Source organism: Bombina bombina, chromosome 6 (genome assembly GCF_027579735.1).
Source record: "Bombina bombina isolate aBomBom1 chromosome 6, aBomBom1.pri, whole genome shotgun sequence".
Lineage (NCBI taxonomy): Eukaryota > Metazoa > Chordata > Amphibia > Anura > Bombinatoridae > Bombina > Bombina bombina.
The window spans coordinates 894,794,905-894,814,080 of record NC_069504.1 but is presented as its reverse complement, the minus strand read 5'-3'; the positions used below and the strand labels follow the sequence as shown (position 1 = coordinate 894,814,080).

Below are 19,176 nucleotides of genomic sequence, written 5' to 3'. Positions count from 1 at the left end.
CAGTGGATCTTAGTTACGTCTGCTAAGATCATAGAAAAAACGCAGGCAGATTCTTCTTCTAAATACTGCCTGAGAGAACAAACAGCACACTCCAGTGCTATTTTAAAATAATAAACTTTTGATTGAAGAATGTTACTCCTGTCTCCTCTCACAACCTCCTTTGTTGAGACTTGCAAGAGAATGACTGGATATGACATGTGAGGGGTGGAGCTATATAGCAGCTCTGCTTGGGTGATCCTCTTGCAACTTCCTGTTGGGAAGGAGAATATATCCCATAAGTAATGGATGACCCGTGGACTGAACACACTTAACAAGAGAAATTAGGAAAACGCAGTAAGGCCCACCTCACGAGTTCATAACTGCTTTAAAGCCAGCACTACCCTACTGAAGAGATTAACATGGACTACAGTTTTCTTCAGACACCAGAACTTCACCTCCTTTGACAGACGCAAAGAGAATGACTGGGGTTTATGGGTAGGGGAGTGACACATAACAGCTTTGCTGTGGTGCTCTTTGCCACCTCCTGCTGGCCAGGAGTGATATTCCCACTAGTAATTGATAACACTGTGGACTCTCCATAACTTAAGCAAAAATAGTTTATAAAACATTCAAAACATTAAAATAATTCATTAAACTCATATATACACTTTCTGATAAAAAAAAAAACTGACAAGGAATTTAAAAAGGTGCTAATGAGTCCCTGAAACCTGTGCATCTGTCTGTGGGTGCAGGTGAGCACCCAGGGCTGTTAGTTTTGCAGGTTCATAGGATGTGTACCCATTCCGGTTTGAGAGTAAAGCTCATGTCCATGTTTTTTTATGTGTCTATGGAAATTACAAAGGGCCTGTGCCACCCATGTTTGAATCTCAGTGTTTTTGGTTGAAACATGCGTTTCATGGCTGTAGAGAGCCAGGGAGGAAGAAACCTTGACGCAGTCCTGGGCCTATCACTATTTGGCCAAATGCCGTAACCAACTCTTCCAATTGGCTTTTAAAGGGACACTGTACCCAAAAAATTTCTTTCGTGATTCAGATTGAGCATGAAATTTTAAGCATCTTTCTAATTTACTCCTATTATCAAATTTTCTTCATTCTCTTGGTATCTTTATTTGAAATGCAAGAATGTAAGTTTAGATGCCGGCCCATTTTTGGTGAACAACCTGGGTTGTCCTTGCTGATTGGTGGATAAATTCATCCACCAATAAAAAAAGTGCTGTCCAGAGTACTGAAACCGAAAAAAGCTTAGATGCCTTCTTTTTCAAATAATGATAGCAAGAGAACGAAGAAAAATTGATAATAGGAGTAAATTAGAAAGTTGCTTAAAATTGCATGCTCTTTCTGAATTACAAAAGAAAAAATTTGGGTACAGTGTCCCTTTAATCTTGCTGTGTGCTTGCAAGAGTGCGCCAAACTTTCTATGTGTTGTGCTAATAATTTTGTTTTGTACTTTTCCATATGGGCTTTGCACCCAGTTTGGTTTGGGATAAAACTCCCTGAAAGCTGTGCAGCTGTGAGTGCTGGTGTGTTTGTGCGCATGTATGTACATACGTACATAAACACTTTTTATTAAGCCCTTTCCAGTTAACCTTTTAAACGCTGTTACAGCATTGTATTCCCTCCAAATTTTTCTGGGCTTTAACGCCGATGGACAAAATACAACGTCCTAACCGGGTGGCTTTCCTGAAGCCACTGGCGCTTCCCTAGCATCATAAGGACGCCTCCCTGACCAGATCCCATCATTGAAATCTCGAGATCACTTGCACAATCGCGAGATTTCAAATTGTTTACATAAGAACAGTTGTTCCGATGTAGACACTTTAACACCGGCAGGAAAGGGTTAAAGGCCTTAAAACATGAAATATGTTTTGTTTTTTTCTTCAATTTTTTAAGGTGTTTTATAGAAATACTTTACATTCCAATGTTCTTCACTTAGAAAAATAAATATATACATACACACACATATATATAAAAATATATGTATATCCATATACTGTATACATCCATATATCTATCTATCTCCATATATACTTCCATACATACACACACACCACTAGCAAAAATGTTATGACTCACTTAAGGCTTAGATGATTAATATTTTAAATTAAGGTATGTAGATTGTTTGTTTTTAGACATAACGCTATTACACACTTAATAGACTACAGTATAGTGTAAAAATAACTTTTATATGCACTGAGAAACAAAAACCAATAGTGACTCACTTTATTGCGGCGGTCTGGAACCAAACTTGCAATTTCTTCAAGGTATGCCTGTATCTCTCTGTCTATAGAACTATATATAATTCTAATGCGGTTTCGATTATCGCACATGTGAACTTTTTTTTTTTTTTTTAGTAGCGTGCCCCATAGAAGTCTATGGGGTGAAGTTGGAGCGGTCACAATACCCGAAGCCTTAAAGTTAGCGCACCTGATCTTTTGCTAATGCGCTATTTAATTTTAACTTCAAATATGTCTGCAAACCCAGCAGTGTTAACATTTAAAGGAGTTAGCTATAAAAATATTTTGCGCGCCACGTGTAATCTGGCCAACAGTGTGCATCAAGTATATGATATCATTAGAGAATAGAACCGCAATAGCATCCACATGTGAGGCTACCACCACAGTGTATTAAACCTACAATTAGATTTGTTGCAGGACATATGATGTAGGCATCCTTTGCCTACTCTGGAGATGATTTCTATAAGATCTGCACTAGGGATGCACAGAAATTAAAATTCTGGACCGAAACAGATTCTGAAAATTCAGGATGCCCCTAGCCGAAAATGACTTTTTTTTCTTTTTTAACTACAGTGTGTGTGTGTAGCTGAGAAAGCTTGTAGACGGGACAACAATACGAGGTGGACATGTGTTTTGTTTTTGGGTGTAGTTATCCATGCGATGGGTGTGGCTGCACCTGATCTACTCTCATCGTATCTCCGCCTAGTTCGGGTTTCACACTGACCCGTCAGATTATATGTCCGGAGCCCCAAATGGAGTCTGCCTGTCACCTATTACCAGGACCACCGGACTTAGCTACGATCTTACGTGCAAGGTGGTTATAGAAAGTTACTGTGCTTTTTTGTATACACTGTCTGGTGAGTGCTAATTTGTACCAACTGTGTACAAGCTTGGGGCTTATGCATATTTGCCTCAAGCGAATAGAATGTCTACGCACATGAGGCTGATGTATGAGCACTGTATATGATGAAGCGCATGTGCCCATGCGCGAAACGCGTAAGATAGGAGCTTACCTGTGTCTGACGATAAGCCTGCTCCTAATAAATACTCTATTTCATCTACCTTGAAGACTCTGCATTCTTTTTCCTCTTTTCATAAGGCTTATACATATTTACTGTGTGTGCTTAGGGCTGTGGCTGATAATATCAAGTGTTTATAAACTTATCCTCCTAATACTGTATTCAGAACTTTGGTTTCCTTCTTAAAAAAAAAAAAAAAAAAAAAAAGGGGCTCTGCTTGTTTCAAATATCATCATGCCATGGTACTTATGTGTGTGCTCTGTGTACCATGCCAGTGCTGTGCTGCTCACTTTATGCTAAGGATAGACATGTATCTCAATAGAACAGGGGAGGGCTGTACATTTTTAGCCATTTTGGGCCTCTTTGGTCTGAAATTGGAATTGCCCAAATTTTAGTGCATCACTAGTATTATTCTTGATTTAGTTCTGTATAACAGAATCAGATTTAAACTTTTTTTTTTTTTTACCAATTATCCTAATAAAGTATAGTCCTAGAAAACTATTTTTATATGCAAAACAGTAAGTCAAGTAATGAACTCAAACAGCAGCTCTAGGCTGGCATCATATTTGAAATATGCTACACAATTTAACCGAAAATAAAACGAAAAAAAAAAGACAGAAAAACGAAATAACCAAAAATGCCATTTTCAGCCGAAATGTTTCTGGGGCCGAAATTTCGGTGCATCCCTAATCTGCACTTTGACAAAAAAGAAAAGCATCCATCTGGTCTAAATGTATGGGGAAGATTATTCATTTTTCAGCAAGACAATGATCTTAATCACACATCTAATCTATTTTAGGTGATTCTGAAGTCCAAGGAGTAAAACTCTGCATGCCCTCCCTTCACAATTACCAGACCTCAACCACTATTAAAAGGGATATGAAATACAGAAATTTTACTTTCATGATTCAGATAGAGCACAGTGTTTCTCAACCGTGGTCCTCATGTACCCCCAAACAGGTCGGATTTTCATTATAGCTGAACAAGTGCACAGGTGAAGTAATCAGCTAATCAGTAATCATGGTTACTAATCTGCTTAAAGGGACAGTATACACCAATTTTCATTTAACTGCATGCAATAGACACTACTATAATGTAATATGCACAGATACTGATATAAAAATCCAGTATACAACCTTATAAAACTTACTTAGAAGCTCCCAGTTTAGCACTGTTGAAAAGATTAGCTGGAACACCCACTAAGTGATTCTATAGCAAAAAAAGTAGACCCAACCCCCCCTCCCCATCATATGAAAAAAAAAAAGAGAGACTCTTTACACAAACAGGAGCAAGCTGGAGTAGGTATACATCAGTATTCTGCAAAAACTTTGGGATTTCCTTAGGAGTATGAAAATCAGCTCAATGTTATTTGAAAATAAGAAAAAACGAAATTTATGCTTACCTGATAAATGTATTTCTTTCTTGACACGGTGATTCCACGGATCATCTAATTACTATTGGGAATCAATACCCAAGCTAGAGTACACAGATAAGGGAGGGACAAGACAGGGAACCTAAACAGAAGGCACCACTGCTTGAAGAACCTTTCTCCCAAAAGAAACCTCAGCCGAGGCAAAAGTATCAAATTTATAGAATTTTGAAAAAGTGTGAAAAGAGGACCAAGTTGCAACCTTGCAAATCTGTTCCACAGAAGCTTCATTTTTGAATGCCCAGGAAGAGGAAACAGCCCTTGTAGAATGAGCCGTAACTCTCTTAGGAGGCTGCTGTCCAGCAGTTTCATAGGCCAAGCGAATGATACTCTTCAGCCACAAGGAAAGAGAAGTAGCTGTAGCTTTCTGCCCCTAACGTTTCCCAGAGAAAACCACAAACCGAGCAGAAGACTGGTGAAAATCCTTAGTCGCCTGTAAATAGAATTTTAACGCACGCACCACGTCTAGGTTGTGCAGCAGCTTATGAGAAGATGGGTTAGGACATAAAGAAGGAACAACAATCTCAGATTAATGCTCTTATCTGAAACCACTTCAGGGAGAAACCCTAACTTAGTACGCAAAACTAATTTATCTGAATGAAAAATAAGGTAAGGAGACTCATACTGTAACGCTGAGAGCTCTGAGACTCTACGAGCAGATGAAATAGCAACAAGAAACAAAAACTTCCAAGATAATTTAATATCTAAGGAATGCATAAGCTCAAACGGAGCCTGCTGAAGAACAAGGTTAAGACTCCAGGGAGGAGTAACAGATTTGAACACAGGCCTGATTCTGACCAAGGCCTGACAGAACGATTGCACGTCTGATAAATCCGCCAGACGTTTATGTAACAAATCAGACAAGGAAGATATTTGACCTTTCAAAGAACTTGCCGATAAACCCTTCTCCAAACCCTCATGGAGAAAAGACAGAATTCTAGGAATCCGAACTCTACTCCAAGAGTAGCCTTTGGATTCACACCAATACAGATATTTACGCCATATCTTGTAGTAAATCTTCCTGGTAACAGGCTTACGAGCCTAAATCATGGTCTCAATGACCGACTCAGAAAATCCCTGCTTAGATAAGATTAAGCATTCAATCTCCAAGCAGTCAGATTCAGAGAAAAAAGATTTGGATGAAGGAAGGTTCCTTGAAGTAGAAGGTCCTTCCTCAGTGGACGTCTCCTAGGTGGGAAAGATGACATCTCCACTAGGTCTGCATACCAGATCCTGTGAGGCCACGCTGGTGCAATGAGGATCACAGACGCCCTCTCCTGTTTGATTCGAGCAATGACCCGAGGAAGGAGAGCGAACGGAGGTAATAGGTATGCGAGACAGAAATTCCAAGGGACCGCCAGAGCATCTATCAGTACAGCCCGAGGATCCCTCAACCCGTACCTCGGGAGCTTGGCATTCTGACGAGATGCCATGAGATCCAGTTCCGGGTGTCCCCATTTGAGAATCAAGCTGGAAAACACTTCCGGATAGAGTTCCCACTCCCCCGGGTGAAAAGTCTGTCTGCTCAGAAAATCCGCTTCCCAATTATCCCCTCCTAGAATGTGGATCGCAGATAGACAGCAGTTGTGGGTCTCCGCCAACTGAATAATTTTGGCGACCTCTGTCATGGCCAAGGAACTCCGAGTTCCTCCCTGATGGTTGATGTAAGCCACTGAAGTTATGTTGTCCGACTGGAAACTGATAAACCGTACCAAAGTTAACCCAGGCCAGGCCAGGCCAGGCCAGGCGAGCATTGAAGATTGCCCACAGCTCCAGAATTTTTATGGGGAGAACAGACTCCTCCTGAGTCCATGTCCCTTGAGCCTTTAGAGAGCCCCAGACTGCTCCCCATCCCAGAAAGCTGGTGTCCGTTGTCACAATCACCTAGGTGGGTCTGCCTGAGACAACCATCAAAAAGAGGAGAATCTCGTCGCCTGATCTAGATGTAATCGCGGAGAAAGATCTGCATAATCCTGGTTCCACTACTTGAGCATGCATAACTGCAGAGGTCTGAGGTGGAAACGGGCAAACTGAATGATGTCCATGGAAGCTACCATCAGACCGACCACCTCCATACATTGAGCCAATGGACGGCCGAGGAGAGGACTGAAGCGCCAGACAAGAATCGAAAACCTTTGAATTTCTGACCTCTACCAGAAATATTTTCATTGATAGGGAATCTATTATGATTCCCAAGAACACTACCCTTGCAGCTGGTATTAAGGAACACTTACCCAAATTCACCTTCCATCCGTGAGAGCTCAGGAAGGATAACATCTCTGTGTGGGAGTTTGCTTGTTGAAAGGATGGCGCCTGAACCAGAATGTCGTCCAGATAAGGCGCCACTGCAATGCCCCGCAAATGGAGAACCGCCAACAGGGATCCCAGGACTTTTAAAAAAATGATGGGAGCTGTGGCAAGGCCGAATGGAAGAGGCACAAACTGGAAGTGTTTGTCTAGAAATGCAAACCTCAGAAACTTGTGAGGATCCCTGTGAATAGGAACATGCAGGTACATGTCCTTTAAATCTACTGTTGTCATAAATTGACCTTCTTAAACCAAGGGAAGAATGGAAAGAATAGTTTCCATCTTGAAGGACAGTACTCTGAGGAACTTGTTTAGACTTTTGAGATCTAGAATTGGTCTGAAAGTTCCCTCTTTTTAGGAACCACGAACAGATTGGAGTAAAATCCTAGAGCCTGTTCCTGTATCGAAACATGAACTATCACTCCCAGGTCGGAAAGGTCTTGAACACAGTGTAAGAACGCCTCTCTTTATCTGGTCTACAGATAATCTTGAGAGCAGAAACCTGCCCCTGGGAGGAAGGTCTTGAACTCTAGTTTCGAAAGGAACGAAAATTACTCTGACGTCCCTTCTGCTTATTCCTTTTATCATGAGGGAGGAAATGGCCCTTTCCTCCCGTAATGTCTGATATAATCTCAGTCAAGCCCGGCCCAAACAGGGTCTTACCCTTGTAGGGAATCGCTAAACGCTTAGGCGACACATCCGCAGACCAGGATTTCAATCATAAGGCTCTGCGTGTCAGTACGGCAAACCCAGAAATTTTTGCTCCTAGCTTAATAACCTGTAGGGAAGCATCCGTAATAAAAGAATTGGCCAACGAAAGTGGCCTTGATCCTATCTTGGCTCTCGTCAAGGGGAGTGTCTATCTGAATAGAATCAGACAACGCATCAAACCAGTATGCTGCCGCACTAGTGACGGTAGCAATACACACCGCAGGTTGCCATTGTAAACCCTGGTGAACATACATCTTTTTGAGCAATCCCTGCAACTTCTTATCCGTAGGATCCTTAAAGGAACAACTATCCTCTATTGGAATAGTTGTCCTCTTAGCTAAAGTGGAAATTGCCCCTTCGACCTTGGGGACCGACTGCCAAGACTCCTTGATTGAGTCAGCAATAGGAAACTTCTTTTTAAAAATAGGGGATGGAGAAACAGGAATACCCGGTCTCTCCCATTCCTTAACAATAATCTCTGTAGCCCGATCTGGTACAGAGAACACCTCTACCATGGAAGGTACATCAAAATACTTGTTTAGCTTGCTAGACTTCTTAGGATTGACTACGACCGTAGTGTCGGAGTCGTCCAAGGTAGCCAAAATCTCCTTAACCCCTTAATGACCGGACCATTTTTCAATTTTCTTACCCTTAATGACAATGGCTATTTTTACATTTCTGCCGTGTTTGTGTTTAGCTGTAATTTTCCTCTTACTCATTTACTGTACCCACACATATTATATACCGTTTTTCTCGCCATTAAATGGACTTTCTAAATATACCATTATTTTCATCATATCTTATAATTTACTATAAAAAAAAAAAAAAAAATATGAGGAAAAAATTAAAAAAACACTTTTTCTAACTTTGACCCCCAAAATCTGTTACACATCTACAACCACCAAATAACACCCATTCTAAATAGTTTCTAAATTTTATCCCGAGTTTAGAAATACCCAATGTTTACATGTTCTTTGCTTTTTTTGCAAGTTATAGGGCAAAAAATACAAGTAGCACTTTGCTATTTACAAACCACTTTTTTTTAAAATTAGCGCTAGTTACATTGGAACACTGATATCTTTCAGGAATCCCAGAATATCCCTTGACATGTATATATTTTTATTTAGAAGACATCCCAAAGTATTGATCTAGGCCCATTTTGGTATATTTCATGCCCCCATTTCACCGCCAAATGCGATCAAATAAAAAAAAATTGTTGACTTTTTCCCAATTTTTTTCACCAACTTTAGGTTTCTCGCTGAATTTATTTACAAACAACTTGTGCAATTATGGCATAAATGGTTGTAAATACTTCTCTGGGATCCCCTTTGTTCAGAAATAGCAGACATATATGGCTTTGGCGTTGCTTTTTGGTAATTGGAAGGCCGCTATATGCCGCTGCACACCACATGTGTATTATGCCCAGCAGTGAAGGGGTTAATTAGGGAGCTTGTAGGTTTAATTTTAGCTTTAGTGTAGTAGACAACCCAAATTATTGATCTAGGCCCATTTTGGTATATTTCATGCCACCATTTCACCGCCAAATACGATCAAATAAAAAAAAAAAACTTACATGTTTCACAATTTTAGGTTTCTCACTGAAATTATTTACAAACAGCTTGTGCAATTATGGCACACATCGTTGTAAATGCTTCTATGGGATCCCCTTTGTTCAGAAATAGAAGATATATATGGCTTTGGGGTTGCTTTTTGGTAATAAGGCCGTTAAATGCTGCTGCGCACCACACTTATAATATGCCCATAAGTTAAGGGGTTAATTAGGTAGCTTGTAGGGTTAATTTTTAGCTTTAGTGTAGAGATCAGCCTCCCACCTGACACATCCCACCCCCTGATCCCCCTCAAACAGCTCTCTTCCCTCCCCCACCTCACAATTGTCACCGCCATCTTAAGTACTGGCAGAAAGTCTGCCAGTACTGAAATAAAAATAATTTTTTTTCATACAGTCTGCAGTGATGGATCCCCCCTTACCCCACAACCTCCCTGATCCCCCCATACATCTCTCTAACCCTCCCCCTCTACCTCTTTGCCGACATCTTGGGTACTGGCAGCTGTTTACCAGTACCCAATTTGCCCCCCCAAATAGTTTTTTTCTTTACTTTGTTATTTAAAACATTTGTTTTCTGTAGTGTAGCTGCCCCCCCTAAATAATCTACTTCCCTCCCCCTCCCAGATCCCTTACTAAACAACATAGATCCCCCTGCATCTGCCTCTGTCTTTATTTTATTTTTTCACTTGCGGGCATATTTTGCACCCGCCACCCCCGCCCCACCGGCCGAAAATACATTGCTACACTAGGTTTGGAGCTATTAGGAGATAAAAACATACTGTGCACATACAAGATGCTTGCTGCCACCAACGAATATGTGACTTATTGCCGATGCAGAGAGGGCCACAGAGTGGCCCTTTCTGAATCGGTGTGTAAAATAAGGGATTGCAGTGATGCCTCAATATTGAGGCATCACTACAATCCCTTGGAAGCAGCTGGAAACGATCATGATCGCTTCCAGCACTTCTAACAACAGAGGACGTACCAGGTACGTCAATTGTCATTAAGGGGAGTTTTTTCCATGACGTACCTGGTACGTCCTCTGTCATTAAGGGGTTAAGTAACAGAGGTGTTACAGCTTAAACCTAAAGGATACAACTTCAGCATTAGAAGAAGGAATTACACTGAGTCTGAGATTTCACCCTCAGATACTACCAAAGTATCCTCCGATTTCTGGGAGGGAACATTCGGAATAACCACGACTGTGTCAGAAACCTTACTCACTGATTCTTTACATTTCCTCTTGCGCTTTTCCTGTCTGGAAAAAGCAGACAACGCATCAGATACCGCAGAAGAAATGAGGGTAGCGATGTCTCGCAAAGTAACTCCAGGCGGAGCTTGAGAGGAAGCGCAGGGCACTGCATGTGTGGACAATAACAGTTGGGACACGAGGAGAAAGTTGCGGCATATCTTGAACATTGTCAGAAGACCCCTGGACAGCATCCAGAAAAAAGTCTATCCCTGTATTTTAAAGTTCTCTCAAATGAGGAATAGAAAGGGATTGGTGGTTCCACGTTAGCATCAAAACATAAAGAACAAGAAACAGTTTGCATGGCCTCTTGGACCATCTTTACTCACAAATGATCAAATTAAAATACATAAACTGATAATTTAGGTTGAAATTAACACACCAAAAAAAAAAGTTACTGTCTCTTTAAAGGGACACCAAACCCAAATTTTTCTTTCATGATTCAGATAAAGCGTGACATTTTAAGCAACTTCCTAATTTACTCCTATTATCAACTTTTCTTCGTTCTCTTGCTATCTTTATTTTAAAAGCAGGAATGTAAATCTTAGCAGCCAGCCCATTTTAGCTTCAGCACCATGGATCGTGCTTGCTTATTGGAAGCTTACATTTATCCACCAATAAGCAAGCATAAACCCAGGTTCTCAAAAAATGGGCCGGTTCCTATGCATCACATTCCTGCTTTTTCAAATAAAGATAGCAAGAAAACGAAGAAAAATTGATAAAAGGAGTAAATGAGAAAACATAATTTATGCTTACCTGATAAATTTATTTCTCTTGTAGTGTATCCAGTCCACGGATCATCCATTACTTGTGGGATATTCTCCTTCCCAACAGGAAGTTGTAAGAGGATCATCCACAGCAGAGCTGCTATATAGCTCCTCCCCTCACCGCCATATCCAGTCATTCCACCCAAACAAGCCGAGAAAAGAGAAACCATAGGGTGCAGTGGTGACTGTAGTTTAATTAAAATTTAGACCTGCCTGAAAAGGACAGGGCGGGCCGTGGACTGGATACACTACAAGATAAATAAATTTATCAGGTAAGCATAAATTATGTTTTCTCTTAAGTGTATCCAGTCCACGGATCATCCATTACTTGTGGGATACCAATACCAAAGCTAAAGTACACGGATGATGGGAGGGACAAGGCAGGAACTTAAACGGAAGGAACCACTGCCTGTAGAACCTTTCTCCCAAAACAGCCTCCGAAGAAGCAAAAGTGTCAAATTTGTAAAATTTTGAAAAAGTATGAAGGGAAGACCAAGTTGCAGCCTTGCAAATCTGTTCAACAGAGGCCTCATTTTTAAAGGCCCAGGTGGAAGACACAGCTTTAGTAGAATGAGCTGTAATCCTTTCAGGAGGCTGCTGTCCAGCAGTCTCATAGGCTAAACGGATTATACTCCGAAGCCAAAAAGAAAGAGAGGTTGCCGAGGCCTTCTGACCTCTCCTCTGTCCAGAGTAAACAACAAACAGGTTAGATGTTTGGCGAAAATCTTTAGTAGCCTGTAAGAAAAACTTCAAGGCACAGACTACGTCTAGATTATGCAAAAGACGTTCCTTCTTTGAAGAAGGATTAGGACATAATGATGGAACAATCATCTCTTGATTGATATTCTTGTTAGAAACCACCTTAGGTAAAAACCCAGGTTTTGTACGCAGAACAACTTTATCTGAATGAAAGATCAGATAAGGAGAATCACAATGTAAGGCAGATAACTCCGAGACTCTTCGAGCCGAGGAAATAGCCATCAGAAAAAGAACTTTCCATGAAAGAAGTTTGATATCAATAGAATGAAGGGGTTCAAACGGAACCCCTTGAAGAACTTTAAGAACCAAGTTTAAGCTCCATGGAGGAGCAACAGGTTTAAACACAGGCTTAAATCTAACTAAAGCCTGACAAAATGCCTGAACGTCTGGAACTTCTGCCAGACGCTTGTGTAAAAGAATAGACAAAGCAGAAATCTGTCCCTTTAAAGAACTAGCTTATAATCCTTTGTCCAAACCCTCTTGGAGGAAGGACAATATCCTAGGAATCCTAACCCTACTCCATGAGTAATTCTTGGATTCACACCAATGAAGATATTTACGCCATATCTTGTGGTAAATTTTCCTGGTGACAGGCTTTCATGCCTGTATTAAGGTATCAATTACTGACTAGGAGAAACCACGCTTTGATAGGATCAAGCGTTCAATCTCCATGCAGTCAGTCTCAGAGAAAGTAGATTCGGATGATTGAAAGGACCTTGTATTAGAAGGTCTTGTCTCAGAGGCAGAGTCCATGGTGGAAAGGATGACATGTCCACTAGGTCTGCATACCAGGTCCTGCGTGGCCACGCAGGCGCTATCAATATCACCGATGCTCTTTCCTGTTTGATTTTGGCAATCAGACGAGGGAGCAGAGGAAACGGTGGAAACACATAAGCCAGGTTGAAGAATCAAGGCGCTGCTAGAGCATCTATCAGTGCCGCTTCTGGGTCCCTGGACTTGGATCCGTAACAAGGAAGCTTGGCGTTCTGGCGAGACGCCATGAGATCCAATTCTGGTTTGCCCCAACGGAGTACCAATTGAGCAAACACCTCCGGATGGAGTTCCCATTCCCCCGGATGAAAAAAGTCTGACGACTTGGAAAATCCGCCTCCCAGTTCTCTACACCTGGGATATGGATCGCTGACAGGTGGCAAGAGTGAGTCTCTGCCCAGCGAATTATCTTGGAGACTTCTGACATCGCTAGGGAACTCCTGGTTCCCCCTTGATGGTTGATGTAAGCCACAGTGGTGATGTTGTCCGACTGAAATCTGATGAACCTCAGTGTTGCTAGCTGAGGCCAAGCCAGAAGAGCATTGAATATTTCTCTTAACTCCAGAATATTTATTGGGAGGAGTTTCTCCTCCTGAGTCCATGAACCCTGAGCCTTCAGGGAGTTCCAGACTGCACCCCAACCTAGAAGGCTGGCATCTGTTGTTACAATTGTCCAATCTGGTCTGCGAAAGGTCATACCCTTGGACAGATGGGCCCGAGATAACCACCAGAGAAGAGAATCTCTGGTTTCCTGATCCAGATTTAGTAGAGGGGACAAATCTGTGTAATCCCCATTCCACTGACTGAGCATGCATAATTGCAGCGGTCTGAGATGCAGACGCGCGAAATGCACTATGTCCATCGCCACTACCATTAAGCCGATTACTTCCATGCACTGAGCCACCGTGGGGCGCGGAATGGAGTGAAGAACACGGCAAGCATTTAGAAGTTTTGATAACCTGGACTCCGTCAGGTAAATTTTCATTTCTACAGAATCTATTAGAGTCCCTAGGAAGGAAACCCTCGTGAGAGGAGATAGAGAACTCTTTTCTTCGTTCACTTTCCACCCATGCGACCTCAGGAATGCCAGAACTATCTCTGTATGAGATTTGGCAATTTGAAAGCTTGACGCCTGTATCAGGATATCGTCCAGGTAAGGAGCCACCGCTATGCCTCGCGGTCTTAGGACCGCCAGAAGTGAGCCCAGAACCTTTGTAAAAATTCTTGGGGCTGTAGCCAACAAGAATGGAAGAGCTACAAATTGGTAATGCCTGTCTAGAAAGGCAAACCTCAGGAACTGATGATGATTCTTGTGAATCGGAATGTGAAGGTAGGCATCCTTTAAGTCCACTGTGGTCATGTACTGACCCTCTTGGATCATGGGTAAAATGGTTCGAATAGTTTCCATCTTGAATGACGGAACTCTGAGGAATTTGTTTAGGATCTTTAAATCCAAAATTGGTCTGAAGATTCCCTCTTTTTTGGGAACCACAAACAGATGTGAATAAAACCCCTGTCCTTGTTCCGTCCGCGGAACTGGATGGATCACTCCCATTACAAGGAGATCTTGTACGCAGCTTAGGAATGCCTCTTTCTTTATCTGGTTTGCAGATAATCTTGAAAGGTGAAATCTCCCTTGTGGAGGAGAAGCTTTGAAGTCCAGAAGATATCCCTGAGATATGATCTCCAACGCCCAGGGATCCTGAACATCTCTTGCCCACGCCTGGGCGAAGAGAGAGAGAGTCTGCCCCCTACTAGATCCGTTGTCAGATAGGGGGCCGCTCCTTCATGCTGTCTTAGAGGCAGCAGCAGGCTTTCTGGCCTGCTTGCCCTTGTTCCAGGACTGGTTAGGTTTCCAGGCCTGCTTGGATTGAGCAAAAGTTCCCTCTTGTTTTGAAGCAGAGGAAGTTGATGCTGCACCTGCCTTGAAATTTCGAAAGGCACGAAAATTAGACTGTTTGGCCTTTGATTTGGCCCTGTCCTGAAGAAGGGTATGACCCTTACCTCCAGTAATATCAGCAATAATTTCTTTCAAACCAGGCCCGAATAAGGTCTGCCCCTTGAAAGGAATGTTGAGTAATTTAGACTTTGAAGTCACATCAGCTGACCAGGATTTGAGCCATAGTGCCCTACGCGCCTGGATGGCGAATCCGGAATTCTTAGCCGTTAGTTTAGTCAAATGAACAATGGCATCAGAAACAAATGAGTTAGCTAGCTTAAGCGTTCTAAGCTTGTCAACAATTTCAGTCAATGGAGCTGTATGGATGGCCTCTTCCAGGGCCTCAAACCAGAATGCCGCCGCAGCAGTGACAGGCGCAATGCATGCAAGGGGCTGTAAAATAAAACCTTGTTGAATAAACATTTTCTTAAGGTAACCCTCTAATTTTTTATCCATTGGATTTGAAAAAGCACAACTGTCCTCAACCGGGATAGTGGTACGCTTTGCTAAAGTAGAAACTGCTCCCTCCACCTTAGGGACAGTCTGCCATAAGTCCCGTGTAGTGGCATCTATTGGAAACATTTTTCAAAATATAGGAGGTGGGGAAAAGGGCACACCAGGCCTATCCCACTCCTTACTAATAATTTCTGTAAGCCTTTTATGTATTGGAAAAACATCAGTACTCACCGGCACTGCATAGTATTTATCCAGCCTACACAATTTCTCTGGCACTGCAATTGTGTCACAGTCATTCAGAGCAGCTAATACCTCCCCAAGCAATACACGGAGGTTCTCAAGCTTAAATTTAAAATTAGAAATCTCTGAATCAGGTCTCCCCTATTCAGACGTCACCCACAGACTGAAGCTCTCCGTCCTCAGGTTCTGCATATTGTGACGCAGTATCAGACATGGCTCTTACAGCATCTACGCGCTCTGTATCTCGTCTAACCCCAGAGCTATCGTGCTTGCCTCTCAATTCAGGCAATCTGGATAATACCTCTGACAGGGTATTATTCATGATTGCAGCCATGTCCTGCAAAGTAATCGCTATGGGCGTCCCTGATGTACTTGGCGCCATATTAGCGTGCGTCCCTTGAGCGGGAGGCGAAGGGTCCGACACGTGGGGAGAGTTAGTCGGCATAACTTCCCCCTCGACAGACCCCTCTGGTGACAATTCTTTCATAGATAAAGACTGATCTTTACGGTTTAAGGTGAAATCAATATATTTAGTACACATTCTCCTATGGGGCTCCACCATGGCTTTTAAACATAATGAACAAGTATTCTCTGTTTCAGACATGTTTGTACAGACTAGCAATGAGACTAGCAAGCTTGGAAAACACTTTAAAGCAAGTTAACAAGCAATATAAAAAAACGTTACAGTGCCTTTAAGAGAAACAAATTTTGACAAAATTTGAAATAACAGTGAAAAAAGGCAGTTACACTAACAAAATTTTTTACAGTGTATGTAACAAGTCAGCAGAGCATTGCACCCACTTGCAAATGCATGATTAACCCCTTAATAACAAAAACAGAATAATAAATGACAAAAACGTTTTTTTTAAACACAGTCACAACAACTGCCACAGTCTGTGATTGTTACCCTCCTCAAACACGACTTTGAAGCCTTTTGAGCCCTTCAGAGATGTCCTGTATCATGCAGAGGGAAGCTGAATGTCTGTCAGTATTTTTAGATGCACAGAAAAGCACTAAAATAGGCCCTTCCCACTCATATTGCAACAGTGAAAAGCCTGTTACTAGGCAAAAATCAAGCCAGCCATGTGGGAAAAAACTAGGCCCCAATAAGTTTTGTCACCAAACATATATAAAAACGATTAACATGCCAGCAAATGTTTTGTATTACACTTTTATAAGGAGTATGTATCTCTGTTAATAAGCCTGATACCAGTCGCTATCACTGCATTTAAGGCTTAACTTACATTAATCCGGTATCAGCAACATTTTTCTAGCAAATTCCATCCCTAGAAATATGTTAACTGCACATACCTTATTGCAGGAAAACCTGCACGCCATTCCCCCTCTGAAGTTACCTCACTCCTCAGAATATGTGAGAATGGCAGTGGATCTTAGTTACTTCTGCTAAGATCATAGAAATCACAGGCAGATTCTTCTTCTAATGCTGCCTGAGATGAAACAGTACACTCCGGTACCATTTAAAAATAACAAACTTTTGATTGAAGTTAAACTAACTATAATACACCACTCTCCTCTTACTACGTCCATCTTTGTTGAGAGTTGCAAGAGAATGACTGGATATGGCAGTGAGGGGAGGAGCTATATAGCAGCTCTGCTGTGGGTGATCCTCTTGCAACTTCCTGTTGGGAAGGAGAATATCCCACAAGTAATGGATGATCCGTGGACTGGATACATTTAACAAGAGAAAGTTGTTTAAAATTGCATGCTCTATCTGAATCATGAAAGAAAAAAATTGGGTTTAGTATCCCATTGAATGTTAAAACGTAACTTTATTTTTGCTCCGGACAACCTCTACACCTCAGCTTTGCTGAGGTGCCTACCTACCTTGCTGCCACCGGAGTGTAAATTCTGTTAGCAGAAGTCCGGACTCAACCTAGGCAATGTATTTTTCAGATCTGAGGCTGCTCTCCCGCTTCACCGTTGCACAGCGTACAAGACTGCAATACCGCCGTCTCCCCTCCGGAACACAGGAAGTGAAGGGGAAAAAGGCACGCAACAGAAACTTGTCGTCTCAGCTAGCTCTGCCCGTCGTGGGAATATCAACGTTAACCCCATGGTTGGAAAAATGTCTCTAAAAGTAATGCCACCGGGAGTAAGTTAAACACACACAACACACATTGAGCCACAATATCCTCGTCCCCAGTGCCTGCCATCCTTAACATAATCCCCTAATTCCATAGGGGAATGTCTATTGTGTCCCTTCAAATAAAATTAAAAGTGCCAAAGTTTTCCTGTATATGTTCCAGAAAAAACATAATTTATGCTTACCTGATAAAATTATTTCTCTTGTAGTGTGTTCAGTCCACGGGTCATCCATTACTTATGGGATATATTCTCCTTCCCAACAGGAAGTTGCAAGAGGATCACCCAAGCAGAGCTGCTATATAGCTCCTCCCCTCACATGTCATATACAGTCATTCGACCGAAACAAGACGAGAAAGGAGAGTTATAATTTAAAATTTAGAACCTGCCTCAAAAAGACAGGGCGGGCTGTGGACTGAACACACTACAAGAGAAATAAATTTATCAGGTAAGCATAAATTATGTTTTCTCTTGTTAAGTGTGTTCAGTCCACGGGTCATCCATTACTTATGGGATACCAATACCAAAGCTAAAGTACATGGATGATGGGAGGGACAAGGCAGGAACATTAAACAGAAGGAACCACTGCCTGTAGAACCTTTCTCCCAAAAACAGCCTCCGAAGAAGCAAAAGTGTCAAATTTGTAAAATTTGTAAAAAGTATGAAGTGAAGACCAAGTTGCAGCCTTGCAAATCTGTTCAACAGAGGCCTCATTCTTAAAGGCCCAGGTGGAAGCCACAGCTCTAGTGGAATGAGCTGTAATATTTTCAGGAGGCTGCTGTCCAGCAGTCTCATAGGCTAAGCGTATTATGCTACGAAGCCAAAAAGAGAGAGGTAGCCGAAGCCTTTTGACCTCTCCTCTGTCCAGAGTAAACGACAAACAGAGAAGAAGTTTGTCGAAAATCTTTAGTTGCCTGTAAGTAAAACTTCAGGGCACGGACCACGTCTAGATTATGCAAAAGACGTTCCTTCTTTGAAGAAAGATTAGGGCATAACGATGGAACAACAATCTCTTGATTATTCCTGTTAGAAACAACCTTAGGTAAAAACCCAGGTTTAGTACGCAGGACTACCTTGCCTGAATGAAAGATCAGATAAGGAGAATCACAATGTAAGGCAGATAACTCAGACTCTTCGAGCCGAGGAAATAGCCATCAAAAACAGAACTTTCCAAGATAAAAGCTTAATATCAATGGAATGAAGGGGTTCAAACGGAACACCCTGAAGAACTTTAAGAACCAAATTTAAGACTGTTTGGCCTTTGATTTGGCCCTGTCCTGAGGAAGGGTGTGGCCCTTACCTCCAGTAATGTCAGCAATAATTTCCTTCAAGCCGGGCCCGAATAAGGTCTGCCCTTTGAAAGGAATGTTTAGTAGTTTAGACTTAGAAGTTACATCTGCTGACCAGGATTTAAGCCATAGCGCTCTGCGCGCCTGTATGGCGAATCCGGAATTCTTAGCCGTAAGTTTGGTTAAATGCACTACGGCATCCGAAACAAACGCATTAGCCAGCCTAAGGGTTCTAATCTTACTCAAAGATTCATCCAATGGTGCTGTGCGAATCGCCTCTTCCAGAGACTCAAACCAGAATGCCGCTGCAGCAGTGACAGGCGCAATGCATGCAAGA

General features: G+C 42.0%; 1 protein-coding gene across 1 annotated transcript in view; it reads right to left on the bottom strand.

The window, feature by feature from the left end:
• Positions 1–19,176, bottom strand: part of CTDSPL2 (CTD small phosphatase like 2) — a gene marked incomplete in the record, with an annotated part of 223,456 nt that overhangs the window by 22,434 nt on the left and 181,846 nt on the right.